The 20,502-nt window shown below is 55.0% G+C and overlaps 1 protein-coding gene across 1 annotated transcript in view; it reads left to right on the top strand.

Moving 5' to 3' along the window:
• The first annotated feature begins 747 nt into the window (after nt 1-747).
• Nucleotides 748-20,502, top strand: part of PEAR1 (platelet endothelial aggregation receptor 1) — a 54,588-nt gene continuing 34,833 nt past the window's right edge. Inside the window, exon 1 of the mRNA XM_039513424.1 lies at nt 748-985. The gene's annotated coding sequence lies outside the window, so the exon portion shown is untranslated. The remainder of the gene's footprint in view (nt 986-20,502) is intronic.

The raw sequence follows: 20,502 nt of genomic DNA, 5'->3' as shown, positions 1-20,502 counted from the left end.
TTTGAAGGTGTTGTGCGGGTTTCCTCCGCGGCTGAGGACTGAGAGGTCAGACGCGGAGTGATCACTCCATGAAAAATGTTCACCGGGGGGACAGGGTGAGTTTGCCTTTTGTCCCGTTCCCGTGTGAGTTCATTGGGGAGCCTAGTGATTGCCTGGTTCCACAGTTGTCATCGGGCCATTTCGTGCGCTGCCTGCGGTACCCCCATGTTGTGAGCGGCGTGGGCAGGACCCCCGGATCTTGAAGGGGGGTGTTGCTCAATGTAGCAGCGGGGAGGTGGCTGCGGGTTTTGTATCTGTTTTTCTGGAAGAGACCCAGAGTGGGACTCACCCATCCTGGGACCCACACGGCTACAACCGCACTGCCTGGGGACGATGAGGCGGTCGCGGTCGTGGCGTGAGGTCGACGGAAGCCCGAGTCTTTAGCTCGTGTGAAAGCTGCAAACGGCCTCGTCTCCATTCGGGTTTCACCACATGGGAGCTGACCCACCCTGTTCCCTAGTGAGGACGCAGCCCCGGGGGGCTGGATCCCGGCCACCGAGCTCTGTGTGATGGGGTCTGGTTTCACGCTTGTTTTGCAGCTTCTAGTTCGCACAGGCGGGTTTCTTGCCAAAGAAAAAGTGATGTGTACGGGGTTTTTTTTCCCTCCTTCCTCCAAGCCCAGCGCCCTTACTAGTTTCCTTGTCAAAACTTCCTGAGTTGGTTCCCTCCCCCTCACACTGAATGGCCCCTCCCCGCCACAGCCTCCTCTGACCCACAGCCTCAGCGCCCACCCTGCCCCGAGCAGGAGACGAGACCCAAGCCCAAAAGAGGGCTCGCTGGTTCTTTTTTCCCTGGAGGGGGAAATACATTCTCCCTTCCTGATCTCTTTATCCCCCCTCCCTCAAATTCCTTCAGCTGCTTCGCACGCCTGGCCCGGCCCGGCTGCTCCCTGCTAGCGGATTTCTTGGGAGGCTGCTGGAGATACCTTGCCCGGGACAGAAGAAAGGTGAGTACTGGGGGGTTCGCCCACAGCTGGTTGTTGGAGGGATACAGATCGGTGACGGTCAGGGCGCTGATCACTGGAACCTGAGCACCAAGAGCCGAGCCAGGTGCCCCAGTTACAGAGGTTGTTTACGAGAGATTTCCAGGGCCATCCCGGAGCAGCCTGCTTTCTACAGAGGGGCTGGGGGCCGGGGCTCTGTGTTGCCTCTGATGTTACTGCCCAGTATTGGCTGATAACTCCCCACAGGGCCCCTCTGAGCATCCAGGGGCCGGTGTCTAGGGAGCTCTGTCTTCCCAAGAGGTCTGAGGCTCGATTCTGGTCTCCGTGACGCCGGTGTAAATCTGCGGGGGGCGTCAAGAGTTGGGGCCAGATTCTGCTCTCAGTTAAATCGGTGCAAATCTGGAGTCATTCTGCAGGCGTCAATGGACATTGGTTCAGATTCTGTTCTCCGTTACTGTGACGGGAATCCAAAGTAAAGCCGGGGGGCGGGAGGGGGCAAAGGAGGTGGGTCCAGGTTCGGCTGTCGGCGCTGCGGGCGTAAAGGCAGAGTCACTCTGCTGGAGTCTGGTCGGGCTGCTGGATTGACACCACGCCAGACAGGGCAGGATCAGCCCTGTGGTGCTGGAGCTGAGACCCGGCTGGCAAGGGATTGGCAGAGGCTGATTTCTGTTCAGATGGACCCGGCGCGGGGGCCTGGAGCCGAGGCCGGTGGCTGGCCTCTGTGCGGGGAAGGGGGGTCAGGCGAGTCCAGCATGGGGTTCAAAGAGAGGGACTCCCTCACTCTCCGTGTCCTGCTCCCCCAGGTTTCCTCCTCCCTGACCCAAGTCCTGGGAACAGCTGGACAAGCCCCCAACCTGGCCATGGTACCTGTTCCTGCGAGTGGCCCGTCTGGGGAGAGAGGGGCAGGGGAGGGTGGGATTAGAGCAGAGTGGGTGGGGGTCGGGGCGGAGTGGAAGTTGGATGGGACGTAGCAGGGTGGGATGGGATGGAGGGAAGGGGGTTTGGGGGGGGGGACAGTGGGCTGGGCTCATCTGGAGTAGGGCCTGGGGGCTGGACTGGATAGGTGGGGGGGGGGGATCTGGGGTAAAGACTAGGGGCTGGAGTAGGGTATGGGGGATGGGCAGGCTGGCTGGGGTCGGTCTGGGGTGGATCTGCAGAAGGGTTTAGAGCAGATCTGGGGCCTGGGTGGATCTGGGGCTTGGATGGATCTGGGGACAGATCTGGAGTGAGTCTGGAGTCTGGGGTGGATCTCGGGGAGAGTCTAGAGTGGATATGGGCGCTGGGTGGATCTGGGGAAGGGTCTGGGGGCTGGAGTGGATCTGAAGTAGGTGCTGCATGGATCTGGGGCCTGGGTGGCTATGGTAACGGGTCTGGGGTGGATCTGGAGTCTGGGGTGGATCTGCAGAAGGGTTTAGAACAGATCTGGGGCCTGGGTGGATCTGGGGACAGATCTGGAGTGGGTCTGGAGTCTGGGGTGGATCTCGAGGAGGGTCTAGAGCAGACCTGGGGCCTGGGTGGATCTGGGGCAGGGGCTGGGGGCTGCGTGGACCTGAGGACTAAGTGGATCTGGAGCAGGGGCTGGGCTGGGATCAGGGCAGGGATGGGGCAGGCCAGGTATGATCCCATCTAACCCCATCACAGCACAGGCTCCGCTTGTCCCGCCCTGGACAGCCTGGGTCCCGAGGTGGCCAGCCCCCAAGAGGGCTCTGGCTGGGGTCTGGCTTGGCCAGCGGTCTCCTGGCCAGCTTGCCATCCGCTCAGCCCCGGGAGGAAGCACGTCAGTGCCTGTGACACTGCAGGGGAAACTGGAGGGGCAGAGATAGTGGCTCCTCGCCGGGTCCCTGCGCCTTCCCGGGACAGATAGCCCTTACAGGGACATCGCGAAGGGCTGGAGAGAGACACTGGGTCTCGGGACAGCCCCCTTCCCACCAAACCAGAAGGGACTTGCACAAGGTCAGACAGAGAGTCAGCATGAGAAATGGGAACAGAACCCAGGAGTCCTGGCTCTCAGCCCTCCCTGCTCTAACCACTAGACCCCACTCCCCTCCCAGGGCTGAGCTAAACCCCCAGAGTCTGGACTCCCCGTTCCCTTCACTAACCACATCCCCCTCCTTCGCAAAGGGTGATGTTTAACATTGCAGGCGAGGGGACAGCCTGGTCCTTGTGGTATTTCACCCTGACCAAGGCAGTGCGATACCCGAGCGAAGGCGCCTGTGATGTGGTGAGGGGTGACATCTGTGGCTCACACTGCATGCGGAGGGAAAGGTCACCACAGCCGTCATCCTGCCTCCTTCTGGAGCCCGTAGAAGGGAACATGCTGTGTCCCGGATGCTCAGCAGACGTGTCATCCCAGCGGGTTCCAGACACTCAACGTCCGCCCCTGTGCGCTGGGACTAAGTCGGGGTGGGGGGTCCTGGCATAGCACCTCCCCTCCCGGGATCTCAAAGCATTTTATTTATCAGCGAATCCTGCAAACCTGCTCAGGAGATGCAGGCATTACCATTTACCCCCATTTTACAGATGGGGAAACTGAGGCACAGCGCAGGGAGATGATTTTGCCCAGAGAGTCAGTGGCAGAACAGAACTCAGGAGTCCTAGCTCTCAGCCCTCTGCTTTCACCGCTTGATTAAATGCCTTCCCCGAGCCTGGAATGGAATCTAGGAGCCCTGCTGCCCAGTCATCTGCTTTCACCATTAGACGACACTTCCTCCAGTAGCTGGGAACAGAACTCAGGAGCAGTGGTTCCCAGTCTTCTGTTCTATGCTTGGAGATGGGCTGGTGGTTACAGCAGATGACTGAGACAGGCAGCCTGGGTTCTGAATGGCTTTGGGAAGGGAGTAGGGTCTAGTGGTTAGAGCAGGGGGGGCTGGGATCCAGGACTCCTGGGTTCTCGCTCCAGTTCTGGGAGGGGAGTGGGGTATAGTGGTTAGATCAGGGGACTTGTGAGTCAGGACTCCTGGGTTCGATTCCCAGCTCTGCTCTTTGACCTTCAGCCAGTCGCTTACCTGTCTCTGTGCCTCAGTTTCCCCATCAGAGCAGAACTGACCCCCTCCCACTAGAGGGATCATGTTGAGGCTTCAATCCTCACTCCCCACCCAGAGCTGGGAATAGAACCCAGGAGTCCTGATTCCCCCGCCCGCCCCCTGCTGTGACCACTAGACACCTCTCCCTTCCCAAAGCCATTCATAGAACCCAGGTGTCCTGACTCCCAGTCCCCTGCTCTGAGCCCGCCTTTGAGGAAGCTGAGATGCAGCAGTGATGTGAGCCCATTGCCGCACCAGCAGGCCGGAGCCGTGACACCACCTGGAGCGTCCGGCGCCCAGCCCCTCGCTCTAACCACTAGGCACCACTCTGCCCTGTGACTCGGCCTGCCCGGATGTCAGCGGAAGGGGCGGCAGCCCAGGGGCTAGGGGGGTGCAGACCCCGCCGGGCAGGCATGTAACTGCTCTGCTGACTGGAGCATGGCTTAAAAAAGCTCCAGAGGCTCTGAACCCCTCTGTGGCCCGGCCCGGCCCCACGTTGCCTCAAGGGCTAGAGCTGCCTCCTTCTCCCAGCGCTGGGAGGGGAGTGGGGCCTGGTGGCTGGAGCAGAAGGGGACTGGGAGGCAGGACACCTGGGTTCTGTGCCCAGCGCTGGGAGGGGAGTGGGGCCCAGTGGCTAGCGCAGAAGAGGCCCAGGAAGCTGGACTGAAAGGAATATGGTGCTAGGACAGTGGACTCCGAGCAGGACACCTGGGTTCTCTACCACGTCGCTTCCCCACCTGCGGCTCCCCTCCTAGAGGCGTGGGGGGTCAGTCTCACCTCCGGGCTCATCTGCACTCTCCGCCTGCAATGGAGGAAACAAGGTCAAGCAGCGGGTGGTGGGGGAAGGGGAAATGAGCGCGGGGCGGAGCCGGGTGACTCACTGCGGCCTCCCCTGCGCGTGTGGACAGGCGCTGACATCACCCGGGACTCACCCCGGAGGAATGCGGCGCATTGTTCACTGCTGTAGGGAGACACCCCTCCTGGCAGCGCAGCCGATGCTTATCCCAGTGCCTGTGACCCACATGGTGAAACCCCTCGGCCGGGGCTTTTCCTTCATCGCACATTGTTATTACTGGCCCATAGTGTCTCTTCCATGACCAGAGCCTTGGGAGGTTGGGCAGGCAAGGACCTGGTATGGGAGACAGTGTCTATCCCCCCGCCCGTATTTGTGATATGTCTGTGGTATATCTTGGCTTTAGTAAAGCTTTTGATGCCGGCTCTCACATTACCTATAGACAAACTAGGGAAATACAAGGTGGGTGCATAACTGGTTGGAAAACCGTTCCCAGAGAGTAGTTATCAGGGGTTCACAGTCATGCTGGTCCCGCGGGGATCGGTTCTGGGTCCGGTTCTGTTCAATATCTCAGTCAGTGATTTAGATCACAGCATGGAGACCACGCTTATAAAGTTTGCAGACGATACCGAGCTGGGAGGGGTTGCAAGTGCTTTGGCGGATAGCATTAAAATTCAGGGCTTGGCTACACTGGAAACTCCAAAGCGCTGCCGTGGGAGCGCTCCCGCGGCAGCGCTTTGAAGTGCGAGTGTGGTCGCGGCGCCAGTGCTGGGAGAGAGCTCTCCCAGCGCTGCAGGTCCTCCACCTCCCCGAGGGGATTAGCTCCCAGCGCTGGGGCACTGTTTGCACTGGCGCTTTGCAGCGCTGGAACTTGCTGAGCTCGGGGGGGTGTTTTTTCACATCCCTGAGCGAGAAAGTTGCAGCGCTGTAAAGTGCCAGTGTAGCCAAGGCCTCAGAATGATCTGGAGAAATGCTCTGAAGTAAATAGATGAAATTCAATAAGGACAAATGCAAAGTGCTCCAGTTAGGAAGGAACAATCAGTTGCACACATACAAAATGGGAGAAGGCTGCCTAGGAAGGAGCCCTGCGGAAAGGGATCTGGGGCTCAGAGTGGATCACAAGCTAAATACAAATCAACAGTGTAACGCTCTTGTGAAAAAAGCGAAAATCATTCTGGGCTGTATTAGCAGGAGTGTTGTAAGCAAGACACGAGACGTGATTCTTCCGCTCTACTCTGCATTGAATGGGCCTCAGCTGGAGTATTGTGTCCAGTTCTGGGCGCCACATTTCAGGGAAGATGTGGATAAATTGGAGAAAGTCCAGAGAAAGGCAACGAAAGTGATCAAAGGGCTAGAAAACCTGAGCTGTGAGGGAAGATTGAAAAAAATGGGTTTGTTTAGTGTGGAGAAGAGAAGACTGAGAGGGGCCATGATAACAGTTTTCATGTACATACAAGGTTGTTACAAGGAGGAGGGAGGTAATTTGTTCTTCTTAACCTCTGAGGACAGGACAAGAACCAATGGGCTTAAATTGCAGCAAGGGAGGTTTAGGTTGGACATTAGGAAAAACTCCCTAACTGCCAGGGTGGGGTAAACACCGGAATAAATTACCCAGGGAGGTTGTGGAATCTCCATCAGGGGGGATTTTTAAGAGCAGGTTGGACAAACCCCTGCCAGGGATGGTCTAGATAATACTTGGTCCTGCCATGAGACTGGACTAGAGACCTCGCGAGGTCCCTTCCAGTTCTACGATTCTATGATTCTATTGACCTGGGGCAAATCTGTTGCTTCAGTCCTGTTCCCCATCTGGACAACGGAGATAACACAGTGATCCTGCTTCCTGCCACCTTGACTGTTTCCACTGTGGGCTCTTTGGGTCAGGGCTCTGTCTTGCTCTGTGGCTGGGCAGCGCCTGGCACAACGAGGCCCTGATCTCAGCTGGGGCAGGGCCTGTCTCTCGCTGTGTGGCTGGGCAGCGCCTGGCACAACGGGGCCCTGATCTCAGCTGGGGCAGGGCCTGTCTCTCTCTGTGTCTGGGCAGCGCCTGGCACAACGGGGCCCTGATCTCAGCTGGGGCAGGGCCTGTCTCTCGCTGTGTCTGGGCAGCGCCCGGCCCAACGGGGCCCTGATCTCAGCTGGGGCAGGGCCTGTCTCTCCCTGTGTGGCCGCAGCGCGCAGCATGACGGGGTCCCATTGCCGTTGGCTTTCTTAGCAGCTGCTCTGCCTGAAACAGGAATGACAAAGGATTCAGAGATTTTCCTTCTTAGGTCCCGTCAATACTAATGAAATGTGTTCTAGTGATGTTCTTCATAATGGGAAATAGAAACCTATTCATCACGCCAGTAAACGCAGTGGCGATAACATTCGTCTAGTGCTCTGGGAACACGCTAGACAATCAATAGATGCTTTTTTTTGGTAAGTGAATTTAGTGCTGGACTTGACAGATGGATATTGCTGCGCCCACGCTATAGGGAAACAGGCTCCCCAACTCCCTCCCCCGCCACGGCTCAGGGGATGGAACTCCTTCCTGAACGGCAGCACCCCTTATTCAGTCCTGAGCACCCCCCACTCAGTCCCAATCCACAGCCCCACGGCTACTCCTACCCTGCGTTCTCCACACACGCGGCTCTGCTATCGCCCTCCCGTGCCACCCCCCCGTTAAACGACCCCTGAGCTCCCCTCCCCATGCAGCTCTGCTGGTGTCCGTCAGTCCCACTCCATGGCCCCCCTGCCATTCCCGTGCTGGGCTCCCCACACACCCAGATCTACCAATAGTTCTCAGCCCAGCCTCTGCTATTCAGACCTGGCAATAGCCTCCTGCAACCCCGGGCGCATCCCAGTCGGCTGCAGACTGTGCAGCAGAATCAGCTGGGTCTGGGTGTCAGTTTCCACCCGGTTTTTTTAATGTTCTGTTTTTCACACGATCGGATTTCGAATGCTGTGCTCTGGCTCTGGGGGAGACAGGCCTCTCTCCAGTTACTCGTCTGGGGCCCGGGGAGCGGATTTCCCAGGAGGGGGGTCGTGCCTGGTGGTTTCAAAGTGTCACCATGAGTGGGGAGCGAAGCCAGACGGGCCCGGTTCAGGAATCTCACTTGTGGTTCCCCATTTGCCTTTTATGACTTTCCTGGCTCCTCTTGGTTGCCAGCCTGCCTGCCTGTCTTTCTCGCTTGTTCCCAGTGTTGTTGTGGTCGTGTGGGTCCCAGGATCTTAGAGAGACCAGGTGTGGGAGGTCGTAGCTTTTCTTGGACCAACTTCTGTGGGTGGAAGGGACACGCTTTCGAGCTCACAGAGCCCATCTTCAGGCCCGGAGCAAGTCTCCGGAGTGTGTGAGCTAAACACATGCTGGGACAGATTGTTAAGCGTAATGGGTTCACACATGCGGTAAGGAGCCACTAAAAACGCAGTTGGCAAATTAAGAATTAGCCCGTAGTAGGGTAAGTTGCAAATTGTTGGCATGAGCTAGGAAACCATCCTGGGTTTTAGTCTCCAGGAGTTATGAATTTAAGCTCCTGGGCACCTCTCATGCAGGTTTCCTTTGAGGATGAGGACCGAGGGTACGTCTACACTGCAAAAACGCCCCTGCAGCAAAGAGTCTCAGAGCCCGGGTCAGCTGCCTTGGGCTCACATGACTCAGTGTAGACATTCCCGCTGAGGCCGGACACTGCGATCCTCCCCCCTCGCCAGCGGTCAGAGCCCAAGCAGGACGTCTACACTGCTAATTTTAGCCCCGCGGTGTGGACCTGAGTCATTTGACCCAGGTTCTGACACTCCTGGCTGCACGGTTTGCTTTTTTTGCAGTGTAGCGGTACCCTGGACGGTCAGCTATGGAGTGATGGCTTTGTCACCTCATCTATCTATCCTGCATTTAGCCTGCTTTCATTGTTTCTGGGCACCTTGCGTGTCCTCTCCAATATACCGATAAGGCCCGTTGATCGCTGTCCCTGTTGGAGTTTAGCTGCCTTTGCCATGGGGAAGCGTAAGGTGACCGTGCGAATTTTATGTCTCACCCTGAAGGTGCTGAATGAGGCCCATGGTGGTTCTTGTTTCCTTAGGCAGTGAGTTCCACAAGTGCTGGCCCGCTGCTAGGAGAGATCTGATTCCCATGTGCCTGGGGGTGGGGTGGTAGAGGCCATCATTTCGGGAATGCTGATTTAGTGGGCTGCCTGCTCCCCTCAGCCCCATGAGATGGTGTGTTTGGTGTGTGCATGTCAGGGTGATGTGTGATGGACTTGGTGGGGTGTGTGTGTGTGTGTGTGTGTGTGTGTGTGTGTCAGGAGGGTTATGAGATATGTTTGGTGTATGTGTGATGTGTTTGGGTTTGGTGTGACTGATGTTTTGGGATGGGTGTGTGTGTGGTGTCTCTGATGGGTGTGTGACGTGTAAGGGTGTTGTGTGATGCATGTGGTGGTTGTGTGATGTCTCTGGTGGGGGTGTGATGTCAGGGTGTTGTGTGATGTTTTTGGTGGATATGTGACGTATATAAGGGTGGTGTGTGTGTTTGTGTGTGTGGTTTTGTGATGTCTCTGGTGGTTGTGTGACGTGTATAAGGGTGTTGTGTGATGTGATGTATGTGGTAGTTGTGTGATGTCTCTGGTGTGTGTGTGACAGTGTAAGGGTGTTGTGCGACATCAGGCTGTGGTGTGATGTGTGTGGTGGTTGTGTAATGTCTCTGGTGGGTGTGTGACCTGTGAAAGGGCATTGTGTGATGGGGTGTGTTGCAATGTGTCTGGCGTGTGCGTCTGCTTCCCCCATGGCTCTTCCCCGGCCATGCGCCCCGCTCTCCGCTCGACTAAGGCCGACTCTTCCTGCCTTTCTTTGGCCAAGAGCCCTCCGGGTTGGACCCCAATGCAGGAAACGTGCCCCTTGCTTCACCAGTGGCTGGGAGCATGTGTGCATGCGCCTGTTGGCGGGTGGCTGGCTGGACTCTTTGTCTGTAGGGCGTTTGTTGGGAGTGTGTCTGACGGGTGAGGGTGTTGGGTCGGAGGCTTGTCCCGGTGTGATTCTGTTAGCACAGTGTTTGGCGGTGTGTCTGTGAGGGGGGCACGCAGGGGTCTGTTGTGTGTGTTATGGTGGTGTGGTTATGGTGTACCTAGTGCATCTGCAAAGTGGGGCGGGGAGGGGAGCGCCCCTGCCCCCTGGCCGCAAGGAGGAGTGCGTTTCCCTGCTTGCTCCGGCTCTTTTCCTGTCCCTCACCCAGAGGAAGCTCGCCTCTAGCTTCCAAACTCCCTCCCTGTCTGCACGATAAACAGCAGCAATGCTGGCACCTGGCCGGCGTGTTTCTGGAGAGCTGGAGCCCCGCGGGAGGCTGAGCGCGCCAGGGAAAGCCTGCAGCACAGGGCATTACATGCCAACCGCCAGCTGGCATCACTCATTTCTAGGGCGCTGGGCCAGGCATCTCAGACCCACCTCAGAAAACAAAGCTCCTTCTCTTGCTTAGGAGTAATCTATGGCAGCAGCTACAGGGCACCGACTGAGATCAGGCGCCCGGGGCTAGACAGATACACAGCAAAAGACAGCCTCTGTCCCAAATTGCTCACCATCTGGATAGGCCGGCTAGCCAAAGCAGGGTTTAATACCGCCACAAATCCATAAAGTGGGCATAAGAGCCACTTGGAGTATGTGTGCCTCAGTTTCCCCACCTGTACAATGGGGATAATGGCACTGCCTGCTTCACAGGGGTGTCATGAGAATAAATCCATTAAAGACTGAGACAGCCAGTTACTAAAGTAATAGAGGCCACACACACACACACAAAAGATAAGATGTCATTATAGAGGCACGCATGATTCCACTTCTGATACGAATCTCTGTCCTTTTCAAGGTCCCCGCCTGACGCCCCGAGAACTAAAAAAGAAACTGGAAGTTCATGCAATAGAATCTGTCTTGTATTTATTATTGCTAAAGTCGATCAGGCTAGATAAGAAAAGAGGCAGATTGCAAGTGCTTTTGGGATGTGGCCCGTCTCTTTATTCTGTGTTTGTGCAGCCCCTCACACCATGGGGTCTTGGTCTGTGACAGGGGCTCCTCCGCGTTACTTTCCTCCCGGGGCAGGGCTAGCAGAGTTGTTATTATTAACATATGGATCCATCGCCTGACACATTTTGATGACTCTTCAGATTTCCCTGCCAACAATTCCAGATGATACTTTTGTTTCTTATTATTCCTTCTGGCTCCAAAAATTCTACATTCTCCCATTAATTCCAACTGTGCTTTTTGGAGGGGGCGGAATTTGACAAGAATTTGGTTTCTTTTCTCCCTCGTGTTAAAAAAAAAATAGTGCAGTTTCTCATCCAGTTGTTTTTGGATGAAGGGTCTGATGTCTGATTTTCCTAAAGAACGATACAGTAAAGGAACATAAAATATAACTAACATGGATTTGTAGGCAGGGCCTTTCATCACGAATGAGACCGACCGTTTATAGGCGACAGGCTGCATTTATGACTGATGGGAGCCAGCGTAATGCATCTTTCCATCCTGGTGTTTATACTCAGGGATGTTACACAACAGTTCGGTGGGGGCGGGGTATTAGACTAGAGAATCGTTTCCAATTCTGGGGGAATTTAGGAAGGTAGAAAGGAATTAGCCGCACTGGAAAGAGGCGTGTGTAGAACTGGTCAAAAAAAATTCGGACAAAAGATATTTCCCATCGGCAAATACCATTTTGTTGAAAATCAAAACATGTCAATTTCAGTGAAATTTAGGTTTAGGGGGAAAAGATGAAATGAAGCGAACTTGCTGGAATGGAGCCTTGTGAAATTTATTTTATCTGATATTATAAAATCAAAGCTGTCAAAATTGGGACAAACATTGCAACTGAATCGAAAGGGGAGATTTCAACTGACCCAAAACGCCCCCCCCCCCAAATACTGTTTTGCTGGAAATGTCAAAACATTTTGATTTCGTTCTGATTGGAAACGTGTTCTCGGGGCTTTGGTTTCACAGCCCGGCTGAGAGCGGCCAAGATTCGCTTGTGGCACTAGAGAGGAGAGGAGAACTCGCCGCTAGGCAGGGGACAGCGGGATGGGAATGGAACTGGGACTGTGGGCAGGAGGAAGCGACCGTAAATCCAGCTGCGTGGTCAGGAAATCTCTGTTTCCTCCTACCTAACACGTGTTTATCTGCGGGCCATAAAACACACAACCCTGTAAACACAAGGCTGCGGGTAACTGAAAGCATTAGGCAAAGAACAGCAGCACAACCACACTGGATGGTCCACATTAAGATTACAACAGGGATGCGTTGGACCCAGCAGCCTAGATTCCCAAGTGCTGCAAATCAGCATAGCTCCGTCGGCTGAGAGCTGAGAATAGAACCCAAGAGACTCTCGGTTGCTCTACCCACTAGCCCACACTCCTGCTAAGAGCTCGGAGTAGAATCTACATCTCCTGACCCCCTCTCCCATCTCATCTCAGCTCTAGGCCACATCCTTCCCAAATCCAGGGACAGAACCCAGGAGTCCTGATTCCCAGACCCTCTGTGTGTGCGTATGAAACACCCTCACTAGGCATCAGATCCCTTTGCTTACCCCGCACTTTGGTAGCCCTTTTAAAAATCATCTCACCATAAGAAACATGTTGTGCATCACTAAACTAAACAGAAAAATGGCAGCCCCAAGACACAGAACTGCCGTACATTTTAAAACCATTTCAACTGGGTCCCATTAAGAGTCTGCCAGACACTTCAGAAAAAAACTGGGGTCTTCTTTGCTTAACTCCTTCTCTCCTGGTTCTTCTTCGGCAGCACACAGTTAACGTACCATCAAAGCCATATTAGGATGTGCCTGTGACACCCAGCAGAATGGCAGGTGTGTGCTCCTTGGTACCTGCAATGTTCAATATCCCAGGAGACATGTTCATCTTGGACACACCTGATATTTTCAGAAGCTCGACAGGTGCCTTTTACTGGATGTACATAGGAACATAAGAATGGCCACACCGGGTCAGACCAAAGGTCCATCAAGCCCAGTATCCTGTCTTCCGACAGTGGCCAATGGCTGGTGCCCCAAAGGGAATGAACAGACAGGTTATCATCAAGTGACCCATGCCCTGTCACCCAATCCCAGCTTCTGGGAAACAGAGCCTAGGGACAGCATTCCTGCCCATCTTGGCTAATAGGTCCATCAATGACTATCTTCCATGAATCTATCTAGCTCCCTTTTGAACCTCGTTATAGTATTGGCCTTCACAAAACACTCTGGCAAGGAGTTCCAGAGGTTGACAGTGCGTTGCATGAAAAAATACTTTCTTGTGTTTGTTTTAAACCTGCTACCTATTAATAATACCTAGAACATCCGTTCCACAGGTGCCTTATACCTAGATGTACCTAGAACATCCAGCTCCATGGGTGCCTTATGCCTAGATGTACCTAGAACATCCAGCCCCACAGGTGTCTCCTACCTAGATGTATCTAGCATAGTCCATTCCAACAAGTACATTTGACAAACATTCACTTCCTGGCTGTCTCTTCAGTTATGGACTGTCCTGAAAGGGATGTTTTCCTGCAATTAAACCATAGTGACAAATATATGAGTGAGCTCATGCTGGAAAGCAAACCACACACCAATTGAATGTAGCTGGGGCATGGCTTTGTTTGAGACACAACAGCCGTTCTGAGCAGGAGCTGTTGTGTTCTATCCTCTCTCTCCCCATCCTTTGTTCTGGGAACCAGCATCACAAGGCATGGAAAACACATCACTTTAAGTAAATGAAAGGAACGGAGTGCAGTCTAATGGCGAGGGCAGATGCCTTGGGAGCCAGGACGCCTGGGTTCTTCAGGGCTGCTGCTGACTCAGTTTGCCTCCCTGTGGAACTGGGCTGATAATCCAAGTGAGTCAGGAGACTCAGCCAATTAACATGGAGCTGCTTGAGTGGAAGGTGCTAGGCTTGCAAACTACTAGCCAGCAGAAGCAATGAGTCGCCGTATTTAGAAGAATGCTCAGTGCGTGCCAGTTAATATCCGTAGGGTTTGTGCTTTTTGACTATACAGTAACGGCAGCTTCTGAGCTCAGTTACACCAGGGTAAATCCAGACTGACTGAATGGTTTTACCCGGGTGGAGACCAGAATCCGGCCCTGACAGTCTGTACCAGTCTAATTGGGTTTCTCACAACCCAAGGCTTAGGCTGAGCGGAGATGAGGGGGAGCTAATGAAAACCATCTTCACACTCAGACTTAAGTCCCATGCTTAATCCTGTGGTTTGGAGCTTGTCGCTTGACGCTGAATTAATCGAGGCTGGTGTGGGACGCAGGGTGCAGACATTGCATTAGTGAGGCCTGGCCTGTGACCTAGGCTCCAGTTTGGGGACGCACTCAAGCTCTTGGGGGGCGGAGCCTTTTTATTTGCTGTGCATTTGTACAGCACCTAGCGCCCTGGGATCCACGCACATCGTCACCATACCGCAGGCATTTAACAATACGATTGTGCTTCAGACCCACTGAAGTCAATGGATCTGATTCACCTCTAGACTCCGTCTTTACACCCCTCTGGCAGTGTAAAGGGGTCGTAAAGTGGGTGCAGATGTCATTTATTTTAGTTCATTAGTGTAAATGACCCAATGGGCCTAAAGTTAATCACGTGCTTAAATGTTTCCCTGCATAATATTATTAATATTATTATTATTTATATTGAGGTTTTGCCCAGCAGCCTCCGTCCTGGACCAGGACCCCACGCGCCAGGTGCTGTACAAAGCCAAGATAAAAAGCCAGGCACTGCCCCAGAGAGCTTACAAATTCAGGTTTCCTCTGTATAAATGGAACCTTTGTTACCTCTCCCCTGATTTTAGCACCTCTCTTTCTTCATGACTAGGGCCCTACCAAATTCACATTTGGTATATTTTTTCCTTCTGGTTTCTGAGCCTTTAAGGGTGTGCTTGAACCCTGTTTTCTGAGTGGTAGTGTTGGCCTAGTGGTTGGAGCCGAGTACTTGGGTTCTGTCCCCTGCTCTGAAAGGGGAATGCGGTGTAGTGGTTACAGCAGGGAACTGGGCATCCAGACACCAGGGTTCTGTCCCTAGCTCTGAGAGGGTTTGTCTTTACTGCAGAGTTAGCCTGGGTGATTAGCACCTGGGTTGCAGCCACCCTGCAAAATCCCTGCGGCTGAGTTACCGTGTCCTCACTGATTCTGCATTTCCCCCGTGTATGATGCTAGCACTTCTAGGGGCACATCCTGTGGTTTGCTGAGCTGGGCTCTGATTTTATTTCCCTTGTGGGAGAACTTGTCTGTCCTTCTGGGAACACTGGGGGGCCAGGGGGATTGCGTGGCCAGGAGGGAGGGTTAGGGGAGCCTGGGTTAACCCTGCAGGGAAGACCTACGCAAAGCTTTTAAAGCAGGGAACGGGGCGTCAGGATTCCTGGGTTCTATTCCCAGCTCTGGCAGGCCGGGCAGTTTGATTAAGTGGTTGGGGCAGGGCTTTGGGGGCCAGGTCGCCTGGGTTCTACCCCTGGCTCTGCCACTAGCCTGCTCTCTGGCCTCCCTTGTGGAGAAAGGGCTCCCCTTGTCCTAGAGCTCCCAATGCCGGATTCTGATCCCTTGGAGCTTCCCTCCCAGGCTAGGGGTAAGCAAGCCCGAGTCCTTAGCCAGGCCAATTACCCACCCACCAAACAGCAGCTGAGCCTCCCCCAGCTCGTCAGCCCTGCGAGTGTTCGGGTGCATTCAGAAAAACCCAAACACGACCCACCCCGAGAAGCCAGGTTCTGGCCCTAGGAGCTGCCCCACCCTCGCAGCAGTGGCTGGGGGCTCTGGCCCGGGGCCCGGCTCCTGATCAGAACCAGGGCCTTTGCTCTTCCCAAGTGAGTGCGGCAACTGGGTCAAGGTGGTGGATGGATGCCCCAGCCGTGGAGTCTTCGTCGCCCCTTTTAGGGCGTGGGAAACTGGGCACCCCAAAATCATGAGGTGCTTTTGCAAATCGCAAGGAAGAGCGGTAGCAGTAGCACTTATAAAGCATCTGTTCAGTCCTACGTCTCCAAGAACTTAACAGAGGTGGGTCAATATTGTAGCACTCCCCCCTCCCCTCACCGCTCCAGATTTATGGGTAGGGAAACCGAGGCACAGAGAGGGGATGAGAGGTCGCCTAGGGAATCGGTGCCAAGCTGGGAGCAGAGCCCAGGGATCCTGAGTCGCAACAGCGAGCTCTGACCCACGTTGCCTGGGGCAATCCTGGCTCCTTTCTCAACCCAACGGGATCTGCTGTCCCAGGATGGCTGAGCTCTTGATTGCTGAGATGCTCCCGTTTCTGCACAGGGCTACTCGTTTAGCTCTTCGTCCTGTCAAGTGCTGGGATGAAAAGTGATGCTGCAGAAACCCAGCCCCGGTGCCGTGCTGAGCTGAGACGCCGCCCGGTGCCAGGGGTGTTGGTGGGGTAAGCAGCAGCCGCTCGGCTGTCACTTGATGCTGGAGCCAGCAGGAATTATGGTGCGGTTTTTCCTTGTGGCACGAGGTTTTGGCACAGTGAAGTCGGGAAGCCTGGGAAAATGCACTCGGGTTCCCGATAGGCCCCGGAGATTCACAACAGCTCAAATTCCCTCTTGCGTCTTAAACAGAGAGATAGAGAGGGAGAGAGGAGAGAGGGTAGATAGAGGAATGGATGGATAGATGACTATGTATGGAGCTACATAGGTAGATAGATGGGTACACACGAGGATGGATGGATGATTGTGTCTGGTGATAGCTAGACACATTGCTAAGAAGGATATTTTCTGATCCATCCACTAATTCATATTCGTTCTTTCTTCTTTAACTAGAAATCAAGGAAGCGGGTGCAAAGACAGGTTAGATGGATAAATAGATACATATGAAGACACTGATGGATAGGTAAAGGAGGAAGGTTCTTCTCTGCTGTACGTACAAATTCACTCTCTTTTTTGTCAGCTAGCAAGCAGCGCAGGGAAGGGAAAGGAAAAGAGCTAAACAGACAGATGGAGAAGGGGTGAATAGATGAGGCCAGAGGAAGCATTTTCTGCCCTCTTAGGAGAGTTCGGACAGTGATGGCCTGTGCTAGGGGTGACGTGCACCGTTCTGCAGGCCCCGACTTCTCCAGTATAGAGCAATGGCAGGTGGATTGCTAACCCCTCTGTCCAGGTGCTGCCCTGTCCCCGGTGAGGGTCTCGTAAAGATGGGCACAGCCCGCTGGGAACATCATAGGCTGGAGTGGGGCTGGGTGGGAATGATCCAGGAGAAGGGGACGTTTGCCAGACAACTGACAGCCTCCAGCCATCCCAGTAAAAGCCTCTTGGAGATTATAAATGCTCCTGGCCCAGGCGACTCCCTTCGGAGGAACGACGCCTGTGGAAATATCTAGGAGCTCGTTAAGAGCACTGGGAAAGCGCTCGCTTCTTTCACTGCCGCCGGGGCCGGTTTCACAGCCCACGCTGCGGCGGGAAGGTGTCGTTCCGGGTCGAGCGGACGTACCCGCGCCAGCTGGATCGGGCGCGCCCAGAGTTTGCAAGCCCTGCATGAGGTCAGTGAGGAGCGGGGTTGGCCTAAGTGGAGGTGAATCAAGCAGCATCCTCAGGGGATGGAGTGAATGGTGGGCAAGCCCCCACTTACGTGGCAGCTTTTGTCTCGGCTGATGCGGTGGGGACTGAAGCAGGGCCCTCCAGAGCTAAACGACTGAGCAATTTCAGCTCAAGCTGGAGAACAGCCAAAGCCATAGGGGGCTGTAACCGCCTCATTCTCTGTGGATCGGGCCAAGCAGGGACCGGGACCTGGCCACACACTCAGCAGTGGGTTATGTTAGCAAAAGAGGGAAGCTGGTCACAGAATCTCAGGGTGGGAAGGGCCCTCAGGAGGTATCTAGTCCAACCCCCTGCTCAGAGCAGGACCAACCCCAACTAAATCATCCCAGCCAGGGTTTGGCCCCGGTCCCGGACTTGGGAGACCTCGGTTCAAGTCCCATCTCTGCTACATACTCCACCTGTGGCCCTGGGCCTGTCACTTCTGTGCCTGGGTGTAAGAATTCTGTCTGGACTGTAAAAGTCTTCGGGGTCAGAGACCGTATGTGCCCTTCCTAGGCAGCGATCCCGGTGGGGACTTCTAGGTGCTACTCTGATGCAGAGTCGGGGCTAGGGAAGGGTTTTCCCCAGGAATGGGGGTTGCCTGCTTGGAGCACGTGCTCAGAATATTGGCCCTAAATCGGGCTGAGTGAACATTCCACCCCCATGCGGGGTCAGACCTGTTGGGGTCCAGCCCCTATGAGCCTCATCCAACCACCCACCGAAGTCGGAGGGGGGGTGGGTTTTGAATCAGGCCCTCTATAAGCTGGACCAGTAGGAACGGCCGAGCGGCTCAGCACACAGGATTGAGTGGGAAATCCCAGTAAAGGGAGATTCCCTGGTAGCAGGGAGTGTGCTGTGCTGGAGCCTCGCCCTGGACAGGGTTTGTCGGCTGGAGAGACCAAGGGCACGGTACGGCCGTGCTTCCGTTTTGTGAGTCCATCCGCTGGCTTTTGGCGAGTGTGCAAGGGGCTGCATGGATGTGTCTGTTCGTACACGCTGGGTGTGCACGTGATGGGTATGTGGCTGGGGGGGGCCGTGCTGTGTGCACATGGGTGTGGCTGAGGGGTGGCAGGTGTGGGAGCAGGTGTGTGTGGTGGGTGCCTGGTGTGTCAGTGTGTCTATATGAGTGTTGTGCGAGTGTCTACAAGTGTGGTAGGGCCTGTGGTGTGTGGGGGTGTGTCTGTGTCTGATAGGTCATGTGTAGCTGTGTATGCTCCTGGTGTGTGGTGAATGTGGCTACATGGCCTGGATGGATGGAAGCAGTAGCTGGAGGGGCGAGGGTATTGTGCGGATAACATGTGTGGTGGATAACACGCAGATGGTGCGTACAACATATGTAGTCAGTGTGTGATGTTACGGGGGTGCGTACAGCATGTGTGTGCTGTGTGTGTGCGTGTGTGTTGCGGGCGGAGTGTATGTACAGGATGTTTATGGATGTTGTGTGTCTCCATGTGCACCGGGTGCTCCAGCGTGTGTGTGTACACTACAGCCTGTGCGCGTTCACGAGGAGGTGTGGGGATTGATGCGGGGGGGATGTGTGGATATTAGTGTGTGCGTAGGGGTGAGTCATGTGGTGAACTGGGCGAGAGAGACACACTTCCACACAGGAAATGAATCAACCCACAGATAAAAGGGCTGCAGAAAACACACACCCCTGGCGGGAGCACCCCCTGTGCCCCCCCTCCTCCGCGAGTGAGCCCGGGATCTGATGGACAGTCCTTGGTGGCAAAGGTTTCTTTGAACTGGGCCACTGTCCCATCGCTGGACAGCTGGGCTGTGTGCCCGGCCTACTCAGAAAGGCCTGTGGTCAGGAGCCCATTTCGTTGGTACCTTTGCAGCTGCTCTGCTGAAATGCCCCCCCCCCCTTTACGGCTGCTTTGTGCTGCCAGGACGCTGGATGGTCTTTGTGTCTTTATTTATTAGGGTATAATGGTAGCGCCTCGCAGCCCCAGTCGTGTGCTAGGTGCTGTATGGCCACAGGGCAGAAAGTCAGGCTCCGCCCCAAGGGCCGTGTGAAGGGGCCTTCCGTGTAAAGGAGAATGAGGCTACTGGGTTTTATTCCCAGCTCTGCCATGTGACTTTGGGCAAGTCACTTTCTTGTGCTGTGCCTCAGTTTCCCCTCCCACCCGTTGTCCATTCAGCCTGTGAGCTCTTTGGAGCAGGGACTGTGCCTCTCTCTGTCTGAACAGCACTCGGCACAAGGAGGGGCCGAGCCTGGGGGGAGCTACTGAGACACCGAATGGTCCCACTGCCGAGAAAGGGGCCAGTTGCGGGGTGGGGTGTGGATTTTTGCAGGGCAGGCTCTGGCCTGCTAGGAAATGGACCGAGACCCCTTGACTCATCTCACACAGGCTGCTGAACAGATCCTCAGAGGCCTGACTCCCGGGCTCCCTAAATACCTCGGAGGCACGAAATGCTCATGGCTTTTGGGCCCTGCACACCTAACTTGAACTGGTATCCCATATAGCTGCTTTTACCCCAGCGGGGGCTCTGTGCCAGCTGTCCCTTTGCCCCCCAGCAGCCATGCCGGTGGCCGTGGCCGAGCTGGGGAGAGGCAGCGGAGTGACGTACCCATCCCCACGTGCACCTCAGGGGACCCAGCTTTTGCAGGGACGGTTTCCTGGTATCGAGATGTGGTTTGTTTGAAGCGAAGAGCATTAGAGGGCTGAAGGGAGACGGGTCGGCTGGCCGTGCAGCTCGCGGCATCCCTGCTGGAGTGGGGGACTGGAAATCACCCTCGTAGTTAGTAAATAAAAGATCCTTGACCCCGTCCGTTCCCACGCTTCACTCACGTACTTGTGCCCTCTGTTGGTTCCCGTTCGCTTTCCAGCTTGATTCCTTCCCCTCATCTAGTCCCATCCCTGGTGGGAAAGATTCCCCCAGGCTAAAGAATGAGCAGTGGCAGAGTTATAGGAACTATCTGGCTGGATCAGACCTAAGGTCTGCCTGGCATCCTGTCTCTGCCAGCAGCTGGCACCAGCTGGCTCAGACGAAGGAGCAGAGTTTCCAGTTCATGGCTAGAGAGGAAGGATGGTTCAGTGGTTAGGGCCCCCGGCGAGGCGGGTGGGTCTCAGAGCCCGAGTGGGAACATCTGCAGGGCCATTTCTAGCCCCATCACACAAGTCCAAGTCAGCTGACCTGGGCTCTGAGACTTGCTGCTGCATGAGTTCATCCAGTAACAAGCAGCGCACGGTGACGCGCTCATCCCAAGAACC

The sequence above is a fragment of the Mauremys reevesii genome, linkage group 24, assembly GCF_016161935.1.
Source record: "Mauremys reevesii isolate NIE-2019 linkage group 24, ASM1616193v1, whole genome shotgun sequence".
In the NCBI taxonomy this organism is placed as follows: domain Eukaryota; kingdom Metazoa; phylum Chordata; order Testudines; family Geoemydidae; genus Mauremys; species Mauremys reevesii.
This window is presented reverse-complemented; position numbering and strand designations above follow the sequence as displayed.